Below are 13,948 nucleotides of genomic sequence, written 5' to 3' on the forward strand. Positions count from 1 at the left end.
TCGTAAGAGGGAGGGGGATGAGTGAACAAAATAGTGTATGAAAAGTTTATTTTTGTCTCTCATTTATCCTCCAACTCTGTTAGGTAATTAAATCACTTTGCAACTTTAAGTTTAGAGCCTGTCTGCCCTTTCTTCTGTGCGTCCTCCTACCAGTGTCCTATCTCACTTGACTCATGAGATTGGTGTGTGTTTTTACAGTTTTTTTCTTTCCCCTCTCCTGCACATCTGCAGCAGGAGAGAGCCGGAGTGTCAGCATTTAGTCAGGGTCAAACCCCAAAAATCCCCTTCTATCCTCTGGTGTTAACTTACTAGGTGGTCTTTGCTAAATGTGTATCCCAATGATTGAAGGTCCCCCTGTTGCCAGATGAAGAATTGTTTGTACCTGGTGGGCTAATACAATACTCATCCTTCAAAAACCACTGACCTATGAAACCACACAATGCTTATTCTGTAGGAAGAACTGGAAAGCAACCAGCCCAGTTGTGCCAACTTTTACCAGTTCTCCCGGTGGTCAAGTATGACCACCAAAGAGACCCCCAGGACAGAAGAATGCATGCATAAATGAGAGGGAACATATGTAAACGATTTCAGGGAAATGATTATCATATATATGTTTATTCTGGGAAAATCAATGAATATGTATGTAAAATGTAGTATATAAAAAAGGAATTTTTTCTGTACTCAGCATGCACAATATTTCAGAGGTGATATCCCCTTGTGCATCCAGCCCAATAAAGAATGCCTGCTTCTTAATACCACATTGATGTTAAGGAGTTTTTATTTTACCAATTTTTGGTAACAGTTTTGGTGACCCAGGTGGAGCCTACTCCTGAATTTCAACGGATCTGAGGGATCGTGGGACCTCCAGCTGGCACTGAGGGATTCTCAGGGAGAACCTGTGATCCTTGGACCAAAGGAAAACAGACCAAGGCCCCTGGTAAGATAAAGGCATTCTTTACTTTAAAGGTGTTGACCTGCCCATAAGGTACAGAAAAAGCTTTTCAGAGTTGGGTTTAAAGGTACTTAAGGTGGGAACAGGGAAGGGTTAGACTCCTTTCTAGGAGCTCCTAAATGGTAATTGGTTTGGAATACCACATGGTTTAAATGGGGAGTGGATCATCTAGTGAAGAGGGGGCACTCTGGGAAAAATTCCCCCTAGGATGCATATTAAAGCATTGGGGAAAATTGGGGGAGGACCCCCTCACTTGGAAAAAATTGGTTGAGTATTGTAATAATTGGTGGCTGAAGTATACTTCAGCAACTTGTAAAGAAAGGGGACATTGGAAAAGGGAGTGTCTCTGATGCCTTAAAAGCTGCTAAAAATATGAGGCAGACACAGCAGTATAGGGAAAAAGGGTATTACCTTGGTTTTAATAGGATCCCAGGTGCACTCTCATCAAAGGTGGAAAACATGTCGAGGAGCACATCCATGTACAAAGCTTATACAATTTTATGGACTTCACAAATTAGCATATCTACTTAAAATCCCCCAATAAGAAACTTAACAAATGAAGTAATTTTCCCCCTATTCTAATTACCTCCCCCAAGTGAGACTACAGCCTAGTTTACAAAAACATGTTCCAGAGAGGAGGCTCCGTCTAAGGTTGGTGCATCTAGTTCTGAGAAAGTTATGAATGTTTTGTTTTCCCCCTTCGAGAACCCCTAAACGAAGGTAAATATCAGACTACAAGAGTTATAAACATGTAGGGCTAAGGTACAAGGAGTGTTTGTGAAGGGTACAAGGTAAGGGAAAGGGTGACATCGCGGCGAGAGGGAACTCACGGCAGTCTCAATATGAGATATAAAGTAAGCTCCATTTTATTTCACCAAACGAGAGACTTATATACTGTTACAGAAGTTACTATTCATAGCTACACACACACCTGCAGTCTGTTCTCACACATTCAGGGATCCTCCTGTTAACTCCCTTATTCTTTTCTCATAACACTTCTGACTCCCTAATCTTTCTCATGGCATTCTTCCCACAGAACATTCTCAGGTAAACAAGCCACTGTAGCTTGTTGGAATTTTACTGAGGCCTGAGAATGCTGAAGCCTTGCTCAGGCCTGCTCAGTTAGCATGAGTTTTGCTGGAAAACTGCGTTTTCCAACAGTTCCCCCGTTTCGCTTGTGAGAACAGACGTTGTCTGTTATCAGATTAATTTGCTTTGCTATAAGTAATTCTTATTATTAGAATTGTTATAAATTTACCTAAGGAAATTTCACTAATTATTTAAATATGTTGCCATGGTCTAGAAATTGTCATTGCTGAAAACATTCACTTCACAGGTAAAGCTTAGAGAACCTTTTCCGGACAAGGACTCTAAGTTTACTTGGAAGAAGGTTTAGCTTTTATAAACTCAATTTGGTAAATGAAAATTATTTGATCACATTTTGATGCAGAACACTTGGGACTCATGGCATGTTTCCCAGCCAGTTAGAACCAAAGCTTGGCCAGAGCTTAGGTGCTAAGTGGAAGGGTTTTCTTAGAACATCTTATAAACAAGCTTTGATTAATATCAATAAGGAGAGTGTCTTAACATGTTACTATTTTTGTAGATAACTATATAAGGTGGGATGAAATATTTGAAAACAGTGGACATTATCATTTGACTTTAACTAAGAAGATAAAACTGCAAAGCTTTTGTGAGTAATAATATAAACTAACAAATTTAAAACTTAAAATTAATATCACCGAAAATGAATAAGGCTTAATCTTAATAAATCTGATTTTAAACTAACAAATAGGACTTAACTATAATGGAATTTAAAATTGATATCACTTTAACAACTTAACTCTAACAAAATTTAAAACTTAACAGAATTTAAAATTAACATCACTTAATATTACTTAACAGAATTTTAACTTTAACAGAATTTGCAACTTAATAGAATTTAAATTCGCTATTACTTAACTTTAACAGAATCTATACTTAACCAAAAGTACTTAACAGGTAGTTTAAACTATTCAGTATAACTTCACTCACAGGTTCTCATTCACACATTAAAACTCTCAAGAAATCAAAATCACACTCTCATCAATCACAGGCTTCATTTACACATTAAAGCATTCAACACACTCTCAGTAGGCCTACAATATTCACACATACACACAAATGCTTTAGCAAAATTCAGCTTTCGTTTAAGGCTTTTAGTATTCAAGGTGTTATTTTTTATCAGGATAATATCTTGTTACAATGCTTCTTTATTAGTAAATCGCTGGAAATAGGTTTTGGTCTGTTGGTCAATGCGTGGCAATGGGTGTTTCACCCTGCAAAGCGAATAATTAGAGGTTTTGGAGAGAATCTGCCGCTCCGATTCGGGTATCAGACTGCTGTTTCTGCTGGCAACGCTGTTGGTTAGTTCTGGTTCGCTGCTGAAGCTGTCAATCATTTCCTCATCCTTGGGGAGGAGTAGAGTTTAGAGTTTCACCACAGACGTCACAGTTGGGGCAGTGAAGGAGGCGTGGATGGCTCGCGGCTCCGCCCACCGGGGCACCCTCTGCGACCTCTGTTTTCGCCGTCATTTGACCGGAAACCCCGGCTGGAGCAACTTCCGCCACAGGTCTCTCTTGGTGGCATTCAGGCGGCGTGCGATGAAGGGTAGGGGCTGCCGCTGGTACTCGGTCATTGGTCACTTTCCGCTTGTTCTTTTTGTTTTTACAAGCTTCTGTGCTGTGAGTATCTCTGTTGCAGCGGGAACACCAGACTTTTTCGTTACAGTTCTTTCTTATATGTTCTTTATTCCCACATCGATAACATCGGGATGATTTCTGGTTACTTTGTTGCTTTACCCGTGATATTTGAGCTCTCTCAAACAAAGCAACTAAGATGTTTTTCGTTGTAAAATTGCCAAGCTCTGTGATACATTGAGACAGGAATAGCTTTTTCATCCAATCGAGTAACTTTGTATTCTCGGCTGCCAGCACGGAGCGCCCTCTCTCCCCACCCCTCCCTGGCGGGGGGGGCTTCCCTGGCTGCGCTGCGGCTGCCGAAGTTTTACGCATATCAAAAGCGGCACAGTAACTCACAGGTTTTTCTCTGCTCCATGCGGCTGTTATGTCCTGTGCCGTGAGCCACGCAAGGTTTTGCTTTGTGGCATGTATTTGTAAGCAGGCTACGACTTTACTCCATGGTTTGCCAAGCTTTCTTGCAATTTTATCATAGTCCAAAAGTGAAACAGCTCCATAATTCAACCACTCTCCCACACTGAATACTGTAATAGGATTTGTAAAAAATCCATAAGCTTGTCCTACCACCATCAGGCCAGCCAAATGTAACAGGCTACTTTTACTGAGTCCGTGCTTTTCTAAAAAGCATAACAATAAAATTTGGGCTACCTCTGATTCCATTGTGGTCCAGCTGGTTTTCAGGGTCCTGGTCGACACCGTCTAAGCACTCTGTTGGAGCTCGCAGTTGCCAGAGTTTGTGCAGTTCACCGAAGTGTAGCCCCCACAGTAGGCAGGTCCTATTCGGCCTGTGTCTGCAGGATCTTCCCTGATTCAGGCAAAGATTTTGACACTCCGTCGCTGCACTGCTTCGGCGCCTCTCCGTTTCCGCCGCTCCCTGCTGTTGGCGTCCGTATCACGTCGGAGTCACCATTTGACATCGCGGCGAGAGGGAACTCACGGCAGTCTCAATATGAGATATAAAGTAAGCTCCATTTTATTTCACCAAACGAGAGACTTATATACTGTTACAGAAGTTACTATTCATAGATACACACACACCTGCAGTCTGTTCTCACACATTCAGGGATCCTCCTGTTAACTCCCTTATTCTTTTCTCATAACACTTCTGACTCCCTAATCTTTCTCATGACATTCTTCCCACAGAACATTCTCAGGTAAACAAGCCACTGTAGCTTGTTGGAATTTTACTGAGGCCTGAGAATGCTGAAGCCTTGCTCAGGCCTGCTCAGTTAGCATGAGTTTTGCTGGAAAACTGCATTTTCCAACAAAAGGGTATAAAAAATGGATAAAAAGGGTATGAAAAGAAAGGACAAAAAATCATCAGGCATCATTTCCAGGCCAGGGGAAATCAAACAAGAAACCTTAACCTGGTTCTTCAAGCCATCAAGCTCATGACCTTAAGTGAAGATGAAGAATTCCCCTGAAGAAGACCAGGGTAATCATCCTCTGCTGAGCCCCTGGTTACATTATTGCTGGGGAACAAAAAGGAATTTTTTTTAAATTTATACAAGAGCAACTTATTTGGTATTGAATACTTGCAGAGGAAAACTTTGCTCCGAACCTGTAAGTGTTGTGGGTATGACAGGGAGGAAAGAGAACAGCCTTTTTTGCAACCATTGCCACTTAAATTAAGAAAACAGTGAGGGACACATCAATTTTTGTAGACGCCTGAATGCCCAATCCCGTTGTTGAGGAGAGTTTTATTGGGAAAATTGGATGCTCAAATAACGTTACGGGATGGGGAAATAAAAATTCAAATACCCAAATAAAAAGCTGTTGAGGCAAAGTTGTTTATGTTATAGGAATCAAATGAAGTGGAAGAAATCCCGTAGAGAATGCCGTTACCCCACTGGTATTGTCGGAAAACATAACTTTAGAAATTTTATTGTATCTCTCTAGTTAGTTTTAACTTGACTTTACCTAGGGAAAAGGAGCTTTCTTTAGTTTTTTTAAGAGATATAGTATCACCCTACAGAGATGGGATTAACATACCACGGAGTGGGAGTGACCCCGAAGATAACCAGAAAGATAAAGACCATTAACAGAACATCTGCAGGACATTGTGGCCACCCACCGAACATCCACAGGTCATGGGGTTATCTCAAACATTTACCAGATGCCACCTCCAGCAGGGATGAAGGCATCTGATCCCAAACAGGAATGATAAGAAAAACTGAAGAATGAAATACCTAATTAGCATCAGAAGCGAAGACATTCAGATCCAATAAGAAACCTGAATATCAGAGGTTACTCAACTCTGGTCCAATGAAACTTTAAACAATGTATCTCTATGGGGTTTTGACTGTATAAAACTCGGGAGAAAATTCCCTGAAGGTATGTGTTCTTGGAATACTTTCCTAGGCACATCCTGGCCAGCAAATAAAGTAATGCCTGATTCTCTATCACTTCAAATACAGTGTTAGAGGGTTTTTCTTTTTCCTACAGATTCGGTGACAGTATGGGCAACTGAGATGCCTGGATGATCAAAGCTGGCCAAACCAGTGAGGATTACTCTTAAACCTGAAGCCAGACCAGTAAGGCAAACACAGTATCCTATCAAGTGGGAGGTGAGGAAAGGGTTGGAGAAGCTTATGAATTTTTTTTTTTTATGTGGGAAGAGTGTGAATCAGGGTATAACACATCAATATTACCAGTTAAAAAGCAAAATGGGGAATATAGATTAGTACAATATTTAAGGACCATTAATAAAATAGTACATGATATTCACCCAATAGTAGCTAATCCGTACACACTCTTGACAGCACTGAAAGAATACAAATGGTTCACAATGCTTGATCTTAAGGATGCCTTTCTCTGTAATACCTCTTGACCCAGGTAGCTAGAAATTGTTTCCTTTTAGTGGGAGAATCCAAACAATGTTTGGAAGGTGCAGCTAACATGGACTGTGCCACCCCAGGGCTTCAAAATAGCCTCACTATATTTGTCAATCAGTTGGCAAAAGTAATTGGAAATCTGGAAAAAGAAAATCTGGACAGAACTTTACTACAATGTGTAGATGATATTCTGCCAAGACTGAAAAGAAGTGCCTCAATGCTACTATAAGTCTGTTAAATTTCTTGGGACAATCTGGATATAGGGTGTCAAAGAAAATGGCATAAATAGGCAGAGAAGCAGTAATATATCTTAATTTTGAGATCTTGCAGGAAGAAAGAAGCTTGGGAAGCAGCCGAAAAAGTCATGTGTCAGATTCTGGAGCCAAGGCCACATCCACGAGACTTTCACTTGAGAGGCAGCTGAGGGGGTGTCATAATCCATCAAAGACTCCCCAAAGTGCTAGGCCTTGCACCACAGGACTGCATGTGATGCAACAGATCCTGCTGCTAGAGACTGCTCCCTCCCCCGGGGGGAAATGCCTGGACATTGCCACCTGGCCTGAGCATATATTAACCCATGGGATTCTGTGCTTTTCGGGGGGACCATCACCACCAAGAAGACCAGCTGGAGAGGATGAACGCAACATTGTTGGAATCCACGGATGGTGATATTTTCTTTATTCTGTCTCTGTCACCCTCCTTCTGTCCCCCCCATCTCTTTTCCTACTTTTCCTTTTCTCTCTTTTCTTCTCTCTCTCTCTCTCTCATATTTACTATCAAATAAAACCCATACTATTGACTGGCATATGGTCTCGTTTGCACCTTAATTTGGGCAAAGGTATTTCCAAAGAACCTTAATAATTGGATTGTAACCCTCCCTAGGTATGGCCAGATGGTGTCAGTTATGGATTGTCAATTTTGGGGTACTGGCAAAACCCTTGTATGATCTTCCACCGAAAAATACTTGGTATGGACTCCTGAGAGTCAGAGGGCCTTTCAAGCCCTAAAAAGAGCCATAATGCCAACCTTTGCATTGGGACTCCCACACTTAATCAAACCATTTGAGTTATTTGTGCATGAAAGGATGCACCTGGCACTAGGGGTACTGGCACAGCATTTGGGGTCATGGAAGAAAACTGTCCAAACAATTGGACAATATGAGCAAAGGATGACCCAGATGCTTGAGAGCAGTGGTAGCTGCAGAGCTTTTAACCCAGGAAGCACAAAAGCTGACATTGTGACAAAAGATTACAATATACGTATCCCACATGGTAATAGCTGGTTTGGAACAAAAAGGAGGACATTGGATATTGCCAGCAGAATGCTGAAATACTTAATTGCCCTACTGGAGCAGAACAATATTGAACTTAAGGTAACTACTACTTTGAACAAAGCCGTTGTTGGGGTTTGACTCTGACTAAACGCCAGGCACCTCGACTCTTTCTTGCTACAGAAAAAAACTGTAAAAATACACATCAATCTTGTGAGTCAAATGAGATAAGACACTGGTAGGAGGACGCACAGAAAAAAGAGGGCAAACAGGCTCTAACTTAAAGTTGCAAAAAGTGATTTAATTACTTAACAGAGTTGGAGGATAAAATGCAAGGCAAAAATAAACTTTTCATACATTATTTTGTTCACCACCCCCGCTCCTTCTTACAAACTTATAGTATTCACTCCCTTTCTTCTTTTTAACAAGCTCAGGTAGGGAGGCAGAGTGTGAGGTATTTACTCAGTCCACAGAGCAGATTCATAAATCTATTCATCACCACAATTCTTCTACTACAAATACTCTTTATCTCTACTTATTTCTCTCTCTCTTTCTCTCCAGACAGTTTTTTTTCTGCTCTCACCTTCACTCTCTTAAGAAGCAGTCTCTGCGCTCACCCCCTTTCCCTCTTTCCAAACCAGCAACACAGACAGGGGGCAGGGTAGGGGTTTTCTGGTCAGTCCAATCAGGGAGAGGGGGTTCTCTACTTAGCCATGGGGTCCCTCCCACGAGAGACAGTCTTCTGGGAACTTCTTTGGCGTGGGTCCAATCTCACAAGAAATATCCCACCCGAATTCTGCTGCAACATGAGTCTTTTTGTCTATAGGATGCTGTGCAGACTCTCCCGAGCTGAGGCCAGGCTGCTTCCATGCTAGGAGCAAGGCCTTTTTCTCCTTTGCAAGGCCTTTGCAGTTTTAACTCTTAGATGAGACTCCTACTGGTTTACAGTTTTTTCCAGGCATCCACCTGCTCTTCTGGCATGGGCTGTGGGTGAATTTCTGCATTTCTGTGGACTCTATGAGCTGCAGGGGACCTCCTGCCCTCCCATGGCCTTCACCACAGCTAGCAGAGGGTTTTCAGCTCCGGCGCTTGGAGCACTGGAGCACCTCTCCCCCACCTTCTTCACTGACCTTGGCATCTCCATGCTGTTCTCCCTCTACATATTTTTACCTCTACCTCCTTTTCCTCCAACTACAAAGAAGTGAAAAAAGTGCATGCCTGCCTTGTTTTGATTTCTTCTTAAATATGTTTTCACAGAGGCATAACTAGCACCTCTAATTGGCCCAAACTTGGCCAGTAGCATGTCCATCACTCTTAGAGCCATCAGAGATTGGTTCTGCTGGACTTGATGAAAAAACGTCCAGAACTTGCACTCAGGACACACAGGAGCCTTCTTTGTGCCACTCCCCACCCCTCAGACACCTCCTCAGGCCTACCACAACAGCTTCTGAGAGGTCTAAATTTCTCCTAGATGTCAAAAAATACTTTACTGAAGTTTGGGCCAATCAAAACCACCACAGCCATGTTTCTCCAAGCTTCAGAAGAAGCCCAGAGACCTTTGTGCCATGACTGCCTAGTAACCATTGAACAAGTGTGTTCTGGCAGACGGGATCTCAAGAGTGATCCCATCTGGGACTTGGAACTGGACCTATACACAGGTGGGAGCAGCATGGTACAAAATGGAAGACAGGCAGCTGGGTGTGCAGTGATAACCTTGACCCAGGTAACAGAAGCCCAGGCTTTAACTTTTAACACATCAGCACAAAAAGCACATATAAAGACTTTATACTGTGTGCTAGAAATCCCTGAAGGAAAAAGGGCAAACATATGGACTGATTTAAAATATGTTTTTGGAATAATACATACCCACAGAGCCATATGGAAGGAAAGGGGACTGTTTTCGGCACATAGGTCTCCTATTAAGTACAAAGAAGAAATTAGTCAACTGCTACAGTGTGCAAAAGCCAAAACAAGTGGACATGATGCCCTTGTAAAGCCCATCAGTTTGGAGACTCCCCAATTAATACAGGGAATCAATTGGCTGACAAAACAGCTAAAGAGGTTGTTGAAAAATGTATCCTTGCACTAATAATGAGCAAAAATTATAATGTCCTAGAACAAAACCCAAATTATAGTAATCAGGAGAGGCAGTTAAACCCATCAACAGATCATTGGGACTAGACTCCCTGTACTTCCTTTCCAACCAGGAGATACAGTGTGCATCAGAACCTGGAATTTTGGGACCAATCCAGAAGTGGAAGGGACCATATGAAGTACTACGGCCTGAACAAAAGGTTCTGAGCCAAAGTTGACCCCTAGATGAACCTTCCAACCAAATGTCATATATATTCACTCATTAACAAAGTATTGTTATATGTATCTGTGGCAGGACGACCCCCCTCCCCCTTCTCTCTCTCTGATTGCTGGCTGGAGATCGATGGCTCAGATTAAGTTGATAGCTTAATCTGGGCTATCGAATACTGGCGCCTGGAAGCTAAGGTGAGACACTGAGAGAATGTGAAGAATTTTTGAGTGACTGCAAATACACACACTCTTTTCCTATAAAAACACCACGAAACCTCGGAAAGGTAGAAGCTTTCTACATGGACATTGGAGCGTGAAGTAAAGTCTTCTCCCCTGGGCTTGGACGCAGGCCCTGTGGTTACTTCCCATGGGATTGGGTGGGGAAGACTAATGTATTCCAGCTCCAAAATTGGATTTGGTAAAGTCATTAGTTTCTTAAATTGTATTATTCCAGCTAATTTATAGGTACCTTTCTTAACTTGCATTTTCAGCTAGCTCAAGCAAGCATTTCTTAACTTGCATTATAGTTCAAGCAAGCATTTCTTGCATTTTTAACTATTTTTATAGTTCAAGCAAGCTTTTACCCCATAATTGCATTTTAGCTATTATAGTGTTGCAATTATGCATTCATTGTGTGTCTATGTGTGTCAATCTGTTCTATGTTTGTATGTTTGTTATTTTCTGTGTCTAATAAATGGTATTTTTAGACAAATCGGCCAAATATCAAAGAATCTTGCGAACGGGACTAAGTCTTGGGGAACTAGCTATCTTAAAGTCTATCAAACTGCAAAAACTCATAAAGCTCCTGTCTCCCATGCAAGACAGTATCCATTCATTAGCAAAACATGTATTTACCTTTCCATATCTAGAAACCAAACACGGGCACATCTGGCCTTGTTAGGGGGGGTGTAGGACCAAAGACAAGTCTCTTGGTTCCTCTTTGAGCCCTGGCCAGGTTTTGGGAGAAAGCCAACAGGAGAATGAAATTAAAAGTTATGTCAGTGTTGCCTAGAAATAGAACAAACCTTCCCAAACAACATTAGAATGATAATATAAAAACAAACCTTTACTTTAAAGCCTTCAGGTACACAATATGGCGAAAACTGCATGTGGTACAGCAATTCTACAATTTTTATAAGGTTAGTTGATTAGTATACCTGTCATATGTTGGCCAAATAGAAGAGTAGTTGGTTAGGTAATATTTCACCAGGTTCTGCCCCATTGGAATCGGTCCAGGGGCTTCTTCACCCCACTTTGTTCTGTCTTTCCAGATTCTGGTTGGAAAACAGAATGTCCTTGTAGTTGGTTCTCTTCTTGGAAATAAGACTAAACAGTATTTCAGGAATGTGTTAGAAGATTAGTTTATTGTTCTGAAATGTAGGGGGAAAGGGTAGGAAAAGTACTAGGAGCTACAGCCATGCATTAGCAATCTACAAAGCTACAAATATATGAAAAATGTATAAAAAGCTAAAAATCTTTAGGCATCATTCCCCCCTTTAGAGACTTGACAAAAATTCTATATTGTCTAGTCTCTACCACTTTCATTTAACATTAGAACAAAAAGATGACCAGAAATCACAGCATCAAATCATACAGCCAGATATTATACAGACACCAGCTATCAATATAGCCAGTATGAATAGTCATTTTATCCAAGCCCAATTTGGTAACCACGAAGTAAATGTATGAAAGATACTTTCAAAGTCCAGTGAGTCATCTGCAAGAGTTACCTGATATAAAATTTGAGTTTGTTTCCAGATTTCATCCAAATCTTTATTAATCCTTCAATTTTGATCTACAAAAAAACAACAACTAGTGTTAATGATGGTACACACCCCTTTGTGAGGCTTGAACAAAATCAAGACCCATTCTGTTTTGCAGAACCACATGAGACAAACCATGGACTTCTTTTTGTAAGGCCATGTTTTCATCTGAAGTTTGATTCTCAATATGTTCAATAACGGCTTAAATGTTAACAACTGCTTTCTCCAGTTCAATTGCTCCTGAAGAAGGAATAAGAGCCCTAAATGCAATATGGACAATTGTGGGACACTCAACGAGGGGATTGTTGGATCTTTTCACCCTCCTTACATAAGTACTCATCCACCCACTTTTTTCTTCAATGTGATCAGATATTGTTATGTTTGGAATTACAGCCCCAAGGGCACAAGCCCGATCATTATCAAAGGGCAAAACTTTCCAGGCCTCATTTTCACATATCCAATACCATCCTGAGCTTTGTGGGGGAACCATTCTCCATGGTGTCTGTGCCCATGCTATTAGGGATTTTGGGTTCACCTTTTGCTCAGATTTCGTTTCATGACACTTTGGAGGGAGAATGACCTTTTTGTGACATTAAAAATCATGCTGGGAACCTTATAATTTTCTTAATCAGGAATTAGGCCACTTAGGTTAATGGGCAAGTAGTCCTTAGTGACTTGTTCCCACTTCTTGGAATGGTTTGTCTGATTCATTAAGACAGCAATCAACAGACAGTTACTATTCCCATCAATTGTTGGCATTTGAGTACAAATCCAACAGCTGTTCGTATGAAGAGCTTTGGATACATTTTGGACTAGAGCCACATGCAAATTTTGGGTCCAAATCTGAGTCATGGTTACCAACTGTGCGGATAACAAACACAAGAACAGTTTAAACCACATCATTATCTTCATTTGTATTAGTCTGCGGCATTAAACAGTCTCCACGATGGTATGGTGAAGACACTTGATTGCAAAAATCCAGGGTTCTTAAACTGCTAGTTTGTTATGAGTTTACATACTTGTGAGGCACAACAAATGTGCTTAACCAACCACCATAAACCATGATAGGAACATGCGTCAGGTGTAACCAACCACCAGCCCCACGGTGTGAGCACCTATTGGTTCTAATAATTGTTTTACAATTATGTAACTTGTTTTTCACCTCTAGTTTAGCTGAGTCACTCCCAGAATGCTTTTCTAGTTAGCCGAAGTAACAGAAGTGAGCAAGGATTTTACAAGGGTAACAAGGCCCTCACTTTGTAAGGCCTTTCTGCTCTGCAACATTAGTCTCTGTTTTTTCAGGTGTTTCAGGAGCAGAAGCCTTCTTAACTCTGTAGTAGTGGATCCAGGGCCCTTTGCCAGCGACCTTGACTGTGGTGAAAGTAGTCAGCAGGACTTGGAATGGTCCTCTTACTTAGCTTGCACGGGGTCACTGTCCCACCATTTGACATAGACCCAGTCTCCAGGCTGGAACAGATGAGCAGGTGTGTCCAATCCTATGGGTCTGGATAACATAACAAATCTCTGGAGCTTCTGCAAAGTGGAACCTAAAACCATTAAATACTTTTGTAAGTCAATTTTCCCCCTCACAGGGATTTCTCCTGGTGTCTTGGTTTGAAAGACAGGTGTTTGCTAAGAGAGGTGGGACCCTCCCTTAGAATAGAGAATGTGACCCCCCTTCCCTCCAAATTATTTTAACTTTGGAATCAAGGGCTTTCAGGCAAAGGTATGGGGAAAGGAATAACAGTTCTTTACTAGTATCTATACCAGAGTAAACAAGCAATAACAAGAATAGCAACAACAAACAAAACCAGAAAACCAGTGGTAGATGTCCCTGGGCTGCCAAGCACTTTCCCGTTTGGTGTAGTCACGGTCACAACCAGCAGGGGTGCTGTTGAGCTCCCAGCCAGGCAGGGCAGGTGCAATGACTCCCAAGCAGCTGCAGGTGGCGCTGTGGCGCAAGGTCAGGTTGGTCTGACGAGGTTGGTAATGGCAGGCAGGCTGGCAGCAAGCAGTGTGCAGCAGACAGCTCAGAACGGCGAGCTGGGGAGGCAGAGGCTGGTTCTCCTGTGCTAGCCAGCAAGGTG

Source organism: Lichenostomus cassidix, chromosome W (assembly GCF_008360975.1).
Source record: "Lichenostomus cassidix isolate B80296 chromosome W, HeHo_3.0, whole genome shotgun sequence".
NCBI lineage: Eukaryota > Metazoa > Chordata > Aves > Passeriformes > Meliphagidae > Lichenostomus > Lichenostomus cassidix.